Source organism: Tursiops truncatus, chromosome 17, assembly GCF_011762595.2.
Source record: "Tursiops truncatus isolate mTurTru1 chromosome 17, mTurTru1.mat.Y, whole genome shotgun sequence".
Classification (NCBI taxonomy): domain Eukaryota; kingdom Metazoa; phylum Chordata; class Mammalia; order Artiodactyla; family Delphinidae; genus Tursiops; species Tursiops truncatus.
The window spans coordinates 46532083-46546585 of record NC_047050.1 but is presented as its reverse complement, the minus strand read 5'-3'; the positions used below and the strand labels follow the sequence as shown (position 1 = coordinate 46546585).

General features: G+C 34.3%; 1 protein-coding gene and 1 pseudogene across 1 annotated transcript in view; one reads left to right on the top strand and one right to left on the bottom strand.

The window, feature by feature from the left end:
- The window catches only part of RIMS2 (regulating synaptic membrane exocytosis 2), a 626602-nt gene that overhangs the window by 193132 nt on the left and 418967 nt on the right, over window positions 1-14503 (bottom strand). The window lies entirely within an intron of this gene.
- On the top strand, window positions 66-340 carry LOC141276940 (ragulator complex protein LAMTOR5 pseudogene; annotated as a pseudogene).

Below are 14503 nucleotides of genomic sequence, written 5' to 3'. Positions count from 1 at the left end.
GAGGCCAGTAGTGAAGAAGGACGCCATGTGCTGTGCAGTCCTGGGCCTGGCACACAGTGGGTGGGATGAAGACGACTTCTGAGTAGCACTTGGAGGACACAGTGCAGAATCCATCCATTGATGGAGCCCTGGTCACAGATTCACAGGGACTTAACCTGGGCTGCCGTGGGACCCGGTCAGATGAGCAGGCTTGGGTGATATCGTTCTAGCCCAGCAAGCAGCTAAGCTAACCTCTGACCCCACTGATATTCCTGTGTTGTGTCTAGAATCAGACAATGGGAACATCATGATCCAGAAACACAAAGGCGTCACAGTGGCATTGCACAAAATGGCCTTCTGACGTCCCATGTCAGTTCTCCAGAAGCCTGTGATAGGGACTACAGTCTACCTATGTTAATTATCTTAAAGAGTTATTAGAGTTTCAATAGTTAGGTCATTCATTTAATATGCATTGGACATTTTTCTATTAATTTTAGAGTAAGCACTTTTTGACATTGTATGGACTGACCTATCAAAATGTTAGTAAGAAAAGATCTTGTTTTGAAGCAACAGGTCTAGATCACTTTGTATATAGAATTTTGTTATGGTCAATAAATCTGGTTGGAGGGGAGAAAAAGAGTCAAATGGAAATACTAGAAATAACAGAAAGTAGAATGTGGTAAAATGTTAGAAAATTAGCTTGGAGTCAGTTTATAGAGATCTTAAACATCTAGTTAAGAGGTTAAGACAGGGTTTAATTTTCAATGAGAGTGACCAAAAAGTTCTGAACAAAGGTACTTTTTAAGTGATGAATTAAGAAGATGACTTCAGCAGTAGTGTATGGAATGAATTAGAGTAGGAAAAGGCTGACTTGTAGTAAAAGTTTGGAAACAGAAGAAGGTATGGATGACAAACATAAATCACAATGTACAAAATATACAATATACAGAATTATACAAACAGAATTTTAAGGTTAGAAGGAATCTCAGAAATTGTATAATTCAATCTCTCTCATCTTAGAAATAAGCAAACTAAGGCTCACAGAAACTTGGTCAAAGTCACACAATTAGATATTTTTTGAGCTGGAATTTGAATTGTGCTTTCTTGGTTCTAAAGCCTGTTAACTTATTTGACCAGGGATGGTTTTTTTTTTTTCCTCTATATAACGTTTGGCAAATCACCATATGAATTAAATGAAAGACATGAATAAACCAAGGAAAGAGCCTGAAATTCCCAGCCTCCAAAATGAAAGGATGATCTAGTAACAGAAATAGAAGAATTCTTGGGAAGAACGAGAGTAACTTCAGGTTTGGACTTAAATTTGTGAAGCGTTGCAAGAATATTCTTGTACAGATGTCAGTCAGATAATCAGACAGTTTGAGAAGTCACTGTATTATATTAATATTTCACTATTCATTAGAGAGGCTAAAAAGAGAAGTGGTTAATAATGGCAGATGCAAGGACATAACAAGGATAAATATGTGTAAAAAGATACAGCAAATAAGAACCATGGAGAAAATCATTTAAAATAAAGTGCTGGAAGCAGAGGTCAGACTGTAGAGGGTTAATGCTTAGGAGCTGATGAAGGAGTGGAGAAAGCATATGTAAAAATACATAGTCAAGAAACATGACCCAAGTAAGAGAGAGAAACTGATCATTCTCAAGGGAGCTTGAAGGTGTGGCAGAATAGAAAGAAGGTATTATCAAGGAGATTTCAACAGTCCTCCGTACAACAATTTGAGGAAAAACAAATTAGTAAAGTAAGAGAGATTGAAATGTAAGGGAAACAAGAAATAATGAATGGAGGAAAATTCCAGAGAAATTAAGAAAGCGTACAGTCAGAAACACAAATAGATTACTTGTGATGGAGAAGAAAATGCTTCTAAGAGGAAAGGAGGTTTGTAACAATGCAAAGAAATTAAGGCAAAAAGGGGAGGGGTAGCTCAGGAAGTGTGAATTACTTAGATTTGATCCCATTCACTAAGGGCTTTCAGTATACTTCTCAGATAGGGCATCTACAGGAAAACATTCTACATTCCACACAGGAATCTCATCCTCCTGTGACTCCACTAGTTTTGTCAGAAACCTTTCTCTAATTAGGGTCCTAGTCATGGCCCCAAATACCTTAAGAAAAGACCATTCACTGCCTCTCTTCAAACGCTATGGCATCCCTCAGCACTACTCTAGCCTCAGGTCAGACCCTTCCCAGAACCTAACTCAGTTCTGGCACCAAAACAACTTCCAATTTTGGCACCAAAACAACTTAGGATAAATTTAGGATAGTTGAGGTATATCACTTCTATTTAAGCATCTTATCTCTGTAATTCTTAGTATCAAGTAAAGGGCAAGCCCAATTGCCCCCGATATCTTCTCTCTAAATTCTTCATTTCTTGTATTCTCTTCTGTACCACTTTAATATTCTCTGATTCTCTTAGCTATATTTTCAAGAATCCTTATCCACTGTTAACTAACTTCCTTACGTCATCAACCATTCTGTAGAATGGTTTCTGCATATCCCTACCTTAAATAACATTTAGCTCAACGCTGCAGACTCTCCTTCCAGTGTAACTCTCACCTGCAGAAGCTACTTATTCTTTCACATTTCAAAGTCCATGGATTTAGGAGAGATTGGTTCCCTAGAGACACTCTGGCCATTACTCTCCCACTGTAATGTACATGTCCTTATTTCTATTCAGCATGCCCCTTGGCTATAAGATCCATTATTAATTCAGGTTGCTAATATCTATCCCACTTCCAATCACTATCCCTTAGTCATTGATAATTTGAGGAATTGGGTGTCTGCCGTCTTCTTTACCGTAATTCCTATGGTAATGCTAGGAGATTTCAATGCACGTGCAGAAAATTGTTCAATAATCTTGAACCACAACTCTTGGATCTTCAAAACTTCAATAATTGTCATTTTTTTCCTGCATCAGCGCTCCCTCCTAGGGAAACACTGTGGATCTTAGAATCCAATGAAACTATTTAAACTCAGAAATATTAAACTCCAATATCTCAAACTGATGACAATCATTATTTCTGTCAGGTGTTTTATAATCTCACTCCCAACTTACTTAATCTCCATTTGATACTTTTTGTTCCTTGGTCCAACCAATTCCTGCCAGTATATAGCACCCTCTTTGCTTTTCTTCCATCCTTCTCATCCTAGACTCTGTGACTGATCATCTGAACCCCTCCTATAAAAACACTCAGATTCCCTTTTATACCAAATCTTCCAAACATTCATCAAAACCCTAAAATTGGTTCAATTCAATAATCTGATTCTTCAACATCTAGGCAACTGGGTATTGCTTAAGCAAAGCATACATTCATACAGGTTGGCACATTACAAATTCATGGTTTCCAACATTTGCCGTGGTTGCATAACCAAAAATCTTTCTACTTATATTTAATCAGTTCCCATCAGTTTTTACCCAACAACTATTTAAACTTTCTCATTTTCAATCAAACATCATATTCAACCTCTGGGAATCCTCAGGAATTTGTCTCAAAAACAATCATGTAATCTCTATTACAGCAACAACAAAATTGAGGTTATCAAACAAAATTACCTTCAATTTAACATCCTTTAAAAACTTACTTAGTTCCAACTCTCTCATCTATTTTCCTCCTGTCTCAATGGTAAATAAGAGCTTCTTTATGTTTACAAACTCCACCTGTGTGGCTAGCCCTACCTACTGCTCTAAGACCTTTCTTCCAGTCATCCTCTTTTTTTCCTGTGTTTTCAACCTATCTTTTTTTCCTAAAGCATTCTTTCCTCCAAGCCTATCAACACAGGGTATATTTCTTATTCTAAAAGAAAGAAACCTACTCTGGTATCACATACCCCTATCTAATACTTCTCCTCCACACTCTTCTGGTGTATTTATTTTCTTATCTCTCAGTCATGCCTCAGGCCACTGAATTCTGCCTTTCTTCCCTCACTACCCTTCCAAAATCATCAGTGGAAGTCACCAATGACTTCTCCCTTGACAAATCAATGGGCATTTTTCATTTATTATTTTTATTGCTGACATTATTTCTTCTTTCTTATAACTCTAATTTTTTAGCTCTATTCTTCTTACTTTTCTCATTCTTCCTTCACTATGTCCTTCAGAAATTTCTCTTCCTTCATCTACCACTTAAATGATAATGTTTCCCATGGCAGAGGAAAACTCCTTGGCTCCATTTCATGGGTAGTCTTTCTGGTTGATTTCACTTTCATTTTGTGGCTACTTCCCACTAGTAGTAAATTTACTCGCAAATTGCTCTACGTAGACTAAACTACTTTAAGCTTGAAAATTATTTATTTTACTCCTTGCTAGAGGTTTCCTCTTAGCCCTCTCAATAATTCCAAAACTGAACTTGTCTCTCACCGAAACTGATTCCTCTCCTAACAATTCCCCCCATCTTTTTAAGGTACCACAGGCACCCAGTTACCCAAGCTGTAAGACTAGGAGCGTTTCTTGACTCTTGATTCCCCCACAACATCCAAATCCCATTGTTTACCAAGTATTATTGATTTTAATTGATTAACTCTCATCTTCTATCTCTCCATCCACTACCTTACTTAGTTCAGGCCCTCAAAGAGTTTCTGCTGTCCTAGAACAAGGCAAATACCTCGGTATGTGCTTTTCTTTTCCATACCCTTTTCTCTCAAATCGACCACCCACAGAGTCTCTAGAGTAATTATTCTAGAGTGAATAAATGTATTATAGCCATCCCCAAACTAAAACTCTTCAAAGTACCTCTATCACATACAGTCTTAGACCTAAGTTCCTTAAGAGAGTATACAAGGTTATTCATAATCAGGACTATCTCTATCATTCCAGATTCATTTCTTGCTATTCCCTGCCTTGTGGCTAATGCTCCAACAGCACTAAAACACGGTGTTTATTACTTTAGTAACTTTGCTCATATATTTCTTGAAAATTCCACCAACATCCTACCTTACCTCCTCCTAAATAATTCTAATTCTTCCTTTAAGATATAGCCTAGTTGTCATCTCCTCCATCACATTTTTATGTAAAAGTTGCCACGTTGTCCACCAGCAATGTCAGTGATTCCTTAATATGCTATGTATAGCTTTAAGTAAAGATAATTACTAGGAGGAAAAGTAGGGCTGGGGGTAAATTTTAAAATATAAAAGATATATTTATTGAAATAAAGGATATATCTTAAAGGGAAATCAATAAAAGGCAACCTGATATCCATTCTAAATATGTTTGTTTAAACGTTGAATGTGTTTTAAAATACACAATGATCAGAGATAATTTTGCACTGGTCAGCATAACCTGTTCAGAAGAAAAAGAAGTTTTGATTCTTAATATTAGTTAAATATTTGTTTCCTGAAGTAATATAAAAGAAGTTTAGCAAACATTATTTAAGCTTCTCTTCATCTGTTCCAAAGAGAAAGCACTCATAATATTTCATTTTACAAACATGAAACAGAGAGACCAATTGTTCTGATTCTTCACATATTGGAGATGCCATGTTGAGTTTACTACATTTATTCCATTCAGAAAATTCCAGATTTCATACAGCCAAACTATGGTCTACTTGGAACTATTAACATATATTTATTCACAGAAAGGGAATTCCCAGACCATGATAGTTAATGCCATCTTGAAATCTAGACCAGGAAGCTGGATACTTAGAAAGTTGGTGCCAATTTCTTTTCATTCTTTCCACAATCCTCAATAAAGAGGTCACTTTTCCTTTAAATGTTCAGTTATTTTTTCTCAAGTAGGTAGTTAGGGAGAACTTGGGTAATTTAGATAAAAAACCATTTGGCAAGAGACAGAGATTGATCCACATTTGGACTTTGTCAAATAGGTAAAAGCAGAACAATGTAGCAAGGGAACTGAGGATATTTTTGAGAATGGATTCAACCTCTGGATATGTAAGTAAGTAAAGAAAAGTGGAGACTAATTGGGAAAGGTAAATGGGTAAAGAGAGTGGAGTTGTCTATTGAGATAAAAGAACCAATGAGTTAAAAGTAACTCAATGAAAGAATAAGAAGGAACCATGTGTAGTTCTTGTCCAAGAGTGAAGTATTTTGTATTAATTGTAAATGGAAAGTAACCTTTAAAAAGTATATAAAATATTAAATTTTTTTAAAAAATTAAAAAGATTTCAAAGGTAGAACAATTTCAAGTGACGATAATATTCAGAGCATGGCCATGGGAGTGACTGAGTGAAGTAGAACTGGGGGTAAAGTTCACTACCTCCAATTTGAGATGGTCAAGGAAGTGAGTGGGTGCTGAATAGATCATTCAGGTGAATGCTAACAGCACTCAGGCTCATGGCAGAAATTGTGATAAAGAGGAAAACTAAAGCCACATGCATAAAATAGCATAACCAAGAGGTCAACAGATGATATCAATGTGTAAGGGAAATGGGTGATTGTGTTCAGTTGTATTACCTACAAAGGTTCAGGGGTTAAACAAGAAGCATGGAATGTTACAGTAATAAATAAAGAAGAAGGGATAGGTGACTAGAAGAGTTTTTATATTTTCAACAATCCCCAGAATCTCATAGTGGATTTAAGTGGGAGTCAGCGGGACCGAGTAACTCAGGAAGTTAGCAGAGTGAAATAAATGATCAAAGTCACTTTAAAAAAAAAACAAAGGAAGGAAATATTAAGCTGAATGTTCAGTACAGCACTTACTACTTCTTTGGAAGAGGCATACGAATGCAATAGGCAAGGAGCCTATAGGTAGATGCAAGGAGTATAACCAACCATATATTCTGGTTCTTGGTTCGGGTAGTAGATTCATAAATGCTTATTTTATTACTATGCTTTGAAACATGCACACATTCTTTTGTATGTGTCAAAGTAATAACGATAAAAGGTAATATTTTTAAAAGCAACTAAAGACTGCATTCTCACAAAATCTATCCAACTTTTCCAGAGTAGGTATACACTAGACTCACAGATTTGAATCATTTAAGTGACAGCAAATCTTATAGTAAGTTATTTGATAACTTGTTTTCTAAAACTGATTTTTCTAACCTTGTATTACCTTAATATAAACATCAATGATATTGTATTTCCTGAATATAAACTAAATTATGGCACAAAAGACAATTCAGAAATCTCTCTATCAAAATAGGCCAGCTAGGCTGAGACTGAGAATTTGAGTAAGTATATGAAATTGATAACCAACCTAGAGCTGATAAAGAACTGGTTCTATCTATGTTGGGTTACTGAAAGAATAAATGATATGAAGCAGACAAGCTACTTATTGATAATTAAGAAAAATACAGAGTATAAAAAACTAATGTGGTTCATGATCTTAATTTATATTTAACTGGAAAGATACCAGTGTAAGAAGAATAAGCCTATAATCAGTAATGTCTCATTCACGCCACCCACCTTAAGAAAGGTCTTGCCCAATTATAAGGATTATAAAACTGTTTTTTGCCCAATTATAAATTATAAAACTGCTTTTCACATTTCTGTAAGATAAATGTATGATCATTGCAACCAAAAAATAGTCTGAATGTAATATACAGCACTAATAAAAATAAAAGTCATTAACAACAACAAAGTAAAAATTATTTAGTATTGAAGCAAAATAACAGAAAAAGAGACTGAGAAATGTAAAAGAAAATAAAATATAGCAATAACCACTATCATATAATAAACTGGAAGGCACTAAATTTCAATTACATTTACTGAAAGACATCACAAAATTTGAATTAGGAATTTATTATTGATGATATCTCTATGTTTCCTTCCACATTTGTCTAAATGAATTCAATCCTTAGGAATTTACCCATTAGTTTCAATTATTTTTTTCTAAGCTCTTTCATTATCAACTATTAATTAACTAAACTAATAGGATAAAAGTGATAACACATAACCCAAATCACTTTGAAACCATAGTCAGAGTGAGTACAGCACATAATTCCTTATCTATACAGCTAAATCCACAACCACATTATTATTGCCGTTTTCTCTGCCTACCGGGCCTAAAAATGTTGTCACTGAACTGGCTCAAATCACTAAAGCTACGTTTAGCCTTGAGAAGCTGCAAGCTTTACAGACCTTCTTTCCCCACTCGATTTCCTTCTAGGATTAACTAGAAAGCTAATCTTCCTTTCTGTTAAATGCCAGGTAATTTATATTTCCCTTCAGTACAAGGAGAATGGTGGTAGACTAGAAATACTGGGTCTGGGTAGACAGACTCAGTATTCTCCAGGGATCTGGGTTCATCTACTATAACCAATGAGTAGATCACAGCCACCTTTGACAAGGTAACCATAAACCTGAGTTTACCCTCATAAACCTCAGCCCAACCTAAGCACTTTCAAGGACTGACTGCAGAGGGAGGTGGGGGAAGTGGGTTGTTAAGATATGTACCAATCAACTAGTTCTGCCTAAATATCTAATTATCAACTAGTGCTGCAGAGGAAGGTGGGCTGTCAAATGCAATTAATTTTTAATAATACTGTTATTCTACTTTTGTATGTAATAAGAGTCAAATGTAATTTCTGGTGAGTTAAACGTTTAGAATCATCAGAGATGATCCTAGCCCATTAAGGGAAGCTATATTTTTGACATCCTAACACAATTAAAGTGTTTATATATGCTTTATTTTCTACTATTTTATAAGGATAATACTTCTATGTTTCATCAATAACCATATATGTATATATAAAAAACAAAAATAGAAGTGAGTTATATCATATCAATAGATAGGCACATGCAATTCTACGAACAGACTCAATTGTAAGAAAAATATACCTGCCATCCCTGTGATGATGTTCAATGGTCTGACTGTATCTGGAGCGAGGTAGAGTAAGAAAATGACTGCAAGCATGGTAGAAACAAGAATATAAATGAGACTCAGGAAAGAAATGAGAAAGTACATTTTAATTTTTAAAAGTGAGATTCAAAAAAGATAAGCAGATAGTAAGCAAAGCAAATGAAAACTGTTACTGGAAAGCTTGCTCCTTCCTCCCAATGTCCATTGTAATATGGCAGTGCTAAAGGTTAAAATATGCTAAATATTCTAAAACAAAACACAAGAAAATGTAACAAATTGAGATTAAACAAATAATATTTCAAAATAAAATCTTATCAATTATCACTCAAACATCTTTAGCACCATCTATAAAATGTTATACAATACAGATGCTTTCTCATTTTTTAGGAGGAAAGGTAGAAAGAGAAAAATAATAAAATAACCAGAAAGCTTAAGACAAAAATAATAAAAGAGGTAATTTCTAATACTTATCACACTTAGGAGATTTTATAAGGTAGCTATTTCTTTTTCAATCATTACTAATTAAAAGTAACTAAAAGAGTTTATAAAATTCCATTTAGAAAGGAGCAAACTGATTCAAATTCCTTTAATTGAATACTAATTTTATTTTGTAAATGTATCAGATGCTATCCATTTTCCATTCACTATGTTTATTATATGTTTATTACATGCTATTGGCTCTGCTACACTTCATGCCTCATGACTACCATAAGCCATCAAAGTAGCACATTGACCTTTTTACCCTTCTGTAGCTGATTCTCTTCTTTCTATAGCACTGATCTAAAATTTTCTATTTTTTTAAGTCTTTCATGTCAAAACACTTAATTTTGGCAGATGATCATTATGTTTCAGTAAAAAATGGAAACCAATCTTGGTCTCTCTCAACACCTCTAAATATAGAGTACATATATATTTATATCTCCACTTGTCCTCTTTTGCAGCAAACGAAGAGGCAATTCCTCTACTTGTAATCCTACTTCCCACATGACCTTGCTTCATTCATTTTTGTCTCATGCCTTCCCTTCCACAACTGCACTTAATCCTAAAAATAAAACTTCACTAACCTTGCCTTCCTCTGACTTTTTTTCATCATAAAACATCTTAGACATATCTACAATTCTTGCTACCACTTTCTCACTTCTCATGCTTAAAGCTTACTGTGATTTGATTTCTGTCTCTATCATTCTCTTGAAGCTGTGAATATTACCTGTGAAATTCTAAAAAGTCCTTTAATTTCCTCTTGATCTTCATCACACTCCACTTATCTATGGTTTTAGACAATGATTTTCAACCTCTATTTCTTGACACTCTCTTGGTTTCTGAAACACTATTCTCTCTGGCTATTAGAAATTTAGAATGGATAACCAACAAGGCCCTATTGTATAGTCCAGGGAACTATATTCAATATCCTGTGATAAACCATAATGGAAAAGAATATTTAAAAATGTCTATATGTGTATAACTGAGTCATTTTGCTGCACAGCAGAGATTGGCATGACATTGTAAATCAACTATACTTCAATGAAAAAAAATAGTGTTTATATAACACTTAACTATGTGCCACATACTCCATTAAAGCTTTGTCTAGATCTCATTTGCTTCCCGTAACAACTCTTTGAGATAGGGTCTAGTATTCCCACAGACAGAGAAACTAGGCTGTGAGTGCTTGCGCACGGCCGTAAAGTAAGTAGCAGGACTGGTTTCAAACTCAGGGCTTTCTTCAGCCAAAATTCAGGCTCTTAACATGTACACATTGGTCCGGTCTCTGCCTATTAAGTGCTTCTTTATCCATTTCACTTACTGATTCCCTTTCTTTTTATTCCTCAGAGACAGTGGTTTCCCAAGATTTGTTCCTCGACCTTCTTTATACTCCAACACCTTCTTTCTGGATAATATTATTTGTTTTTATAGTGTAAATTCTCACTTTGGTTTAGCCTTGATTTGTCTTTGGGTTTCACATTTCCAGGCGCTTCCTGGGATCGCCACATGGCTGCTTGAGTGTCATGTAGGCATTTTAGAAAAACACATGTTAATTGTGAGATAAGCAAGACATTGGCCTATTTGGACATCTGGTGCTACATTTGTGAAATAAGGGGGCTGGAGCAGTAGTTTTCCAACTTTCTTTTTGGGTGGAAGACCAGTTGTTTTTCAAACAAAATTTTATGTAAAACCAATATTTAGGAATTCAATAAAATCAAAATGGCACTGCTACAGAGGGAGGAAGAAGCTTAGACCCTACCCATTTGGCTTCATCCTTACCTACAACAGCAATTCTTCACGTACCTCTTTAGAACATAGTACCCTATAATCTCTAAAGGCCCTTCTAGTTTCATATATAACTCTTTAATCCCCCTTTGGAATTTAATATAATACTTTAGCTATTCCTTTTCTTTTAATTCCACTTTCAACTAAGGATTTAAATATTTACTTAATAAACCAAGCTTTAAAATCTCAAAATTTAACTCCTCCATTTTCCTTATTTTCCACATTCAATTGATTTACAAACATTGCTCATTCTAATGCCTGAATAACTCAGATTTATTCCTTCTTTTCCTTTTCTTCTGCCACTACCTTAAATCAGGCTTACCATGTTCACTGAAATAACCTTCTATTAGGTCTCCTTTCCTTCAGAATCCAACCCTCTCCTGGTCCACTCTGTCTATGGAAGTATGTTTCTGATCATGTAGGCACATTGCTCCAAATCCTTCAATGGCTTCCCATATCAAAAAACAAGTATATATTCTTTAAAATGGTACACCAACTAAGTTGTAAGCTACATTCAATCTTCATCTCCTATTACTTCCCTTTTCCCATACCACAACTTTTTATCTAGGTACAACAGACTACCTAAGATTCTCTAAATATTTCCCATACTCTCCTGACTTCCAGACTCTGTTCATGCTCATCACTCATCCAAGAATGCCCATCATACTCCCTGTCTCCACTTCATTGCCTTTCAAAATTCTTCTCATTTTTAAAGTCCAACTTCTCTTTGAAGGTCTTTCCAATAGATACAAGCAAGTAATTTTCTCTCCAATCTGTTCCAACACTACTATGCTTAGGCCACCCAGTCTTCTACATTTTATAACTAGTTGGTATACTGTATAATTAGTTGGTATGAATTACTTAGTATAATCAGTTGGATCATCTGTTTATCTAGACCAGGAGGAAGCCTATTTTAAATCTTTGTGCATAATGCTTGACCCACTCAATAAATATATTTTGGGTTGAACTAAAAAGTATAACACAATTACACTGTTTTCATGGTCAACCTACTGTCCAAAGAGAGCAGTTGTTCACATAATCATAGAAACATTCTAGAACTGTAAACAAAAAATTACAAACCTATGTAGTATAAGAAAATAGGGAAAATGGTATCAAAAAGAGACTTTCTTGGCTTTACAAAGAGGAGAAAGAAAATCCAGCAGTAGTGATGTTGGGATTTATTGCATTAAAAAGGAATCAACTGTCTCTGAAAATTACTTAAGAGTAACAAAAATGTGTAAAATTCAAAGCTTGTTAAAATTTTCATATCATAGAACATATATATCATCATCCAATTTCTAATATTTTCCTTGGGGAGGTTTATAATTAATTTTGTCTCTATAACACGAAAGAAAACATTGTACAGGAATCACCTTCATCAAGCAACAGTTTGTTTTATTTCCCTTTTTGTGATGGTTAATTTTATGTGTCAACTTAATTGGCCAAGGGGTGTCCACATTAAACATCATTTCTGGGTATGTATGTGAAGGTGTCTCAGGATGAGATTCAGGATGGAATCAGTAGATTTCCCTTTTCATTGTGGGTGGGCATCAGGCAATCTGGTGAGAGCTTGAGTAGAACAAAAGTAAGAAGAAGGAGGAATTTTTCCCTTTTTTCCTGCCTCATTTTTGAGCTAGACATCTCATAACTCTCTGGCCCTCTGACTGAGATTTATACCATCATCTCTCAGGTTCTCTGGCTTTTGGACTTGGTCTGAATTATACCACCATTTCATGGGTCTCCACCTTGCAGACAGCAGATGGTAGAATTTTTCAGCCTCCATATTCATGTGAGCCAATTCCTCAAAATAAATCCCTCTCTCTCTATCCAACCTACTAGTTCTGTTTCTCTGGAGAACCCTGACTATATACTTTTCTATAGATATGTTATACCTCTTAACCTAATCTGGTCATGATCCCCCCTTGAGATGGAGTGAAAAGTATAAAGACGCATCTATGAATATTACACAAATTAACCATACTGTTTTAGTAAGCCCCCTAAAATCCACTTAAGATACAGAAGTCCTTTGCTGCATCCAATTAGTACAACTTAAAAACATTTTATTTATACTTCTCTATTAAAGTATTCTTACTTTTCTCCCCAAATTAACAGATATTATAAAATCTAAGCAATAGGCATGAATATTCATAATGAGTTAAAGTTGTTATATTACGAAATGCATTTAATCCAATTTGTTTGAAATTTTTAAAAAATTGAGCAGAGCTGTAATTCACTGTAAAAGAATAAAATAGAAAACTAAAAAAGTGACTAAATTTTAAAAAGAGAAAGAAATGAAGTAACAGATTCTCAAATCATGAGAAAAAAATATCACTATTCAAAGAACTGAACAAGATTACTGATCCAATTTCCTGACACACTCTGATTCTTACTAAGAAATATAATCTTTGAAGACAAAACAAAATTATATTTTTAATGAATTATCCTTCTATATATTTCATTAGCCTGAATGTTACCTTTTAGGACTAGCAGATACATAAAAAGGACTGCAAAAGGAGATAAAAATCTTATTCTTAAGTAACCTGTAGATTTTGAAAGCTAAGTTTCCAACAATCTCAACCTAATTCCAAACTTTCTGCTCTGTCTCTGATATTGTTACTGTTTTGCTACCTTATAGTTCCTAAAATATACTATGATTTAAATAAGCTAAAATATATTCCTGAAATATAATGAATAAAAAGTTGTATTGTTTTTGTACGATGAATTCTCTCTTTTCATTTACTTTCTCTATATTTTCAAACTTTCAGAGATGCATTTCTCTCATAGTTTATAACTGAAAGGACCACAAAAAGACTATAAATAGTTATAGGTATGTTTGGCACTTTCTGGTAGCTGGTTGCCTGATAAAGAGTAGAGAAATAGCATGTGTGTGAGGTATTTCAGAGATCCATATAACAGGGCATTTTTCGTTTTAGAATATAACTGCATTCATTGAATGCATAGAAGAAAAAAGTTTATGAAGTAATATATCTTCTGCCAGTGTTATGTTTTTTTTCTTTTTATGCTAAAAGTATACTCTATGGAATTAAATGCAACCAATATATTTCGGTCTCTAGGATAGACATAAAAATATGTACTGTAAGATATCTCTGACATGCTACAGAAATAGTATCTAGTACTCCACACTTATTCTAATAGTAAATTAACTCCTATAAACAAATAAGCTCTTGAAATATTTCTAATACTAAAGTCACATGGTTTGCCCCAGAAAAATGATGTTCCTTGTTGTAGTAGTTACCAGGATTTACCAGAGAAACAATGATACAAAAAGTATGGGCGATGAAAAGGAAGATGAAAGATGGCCATTACAATTAATCATTTTTAGTTAATATCCTTGTATCCAAGTTTCTGAATTACTTGTAATGAACCTACTTTCTTTTCAAAACATAATAGGAATTTGACTCATGAAAATAAAGTGAGATGTGCAAAGATCCAATCAAAATTTTATATATAATTTTTTTTATGTT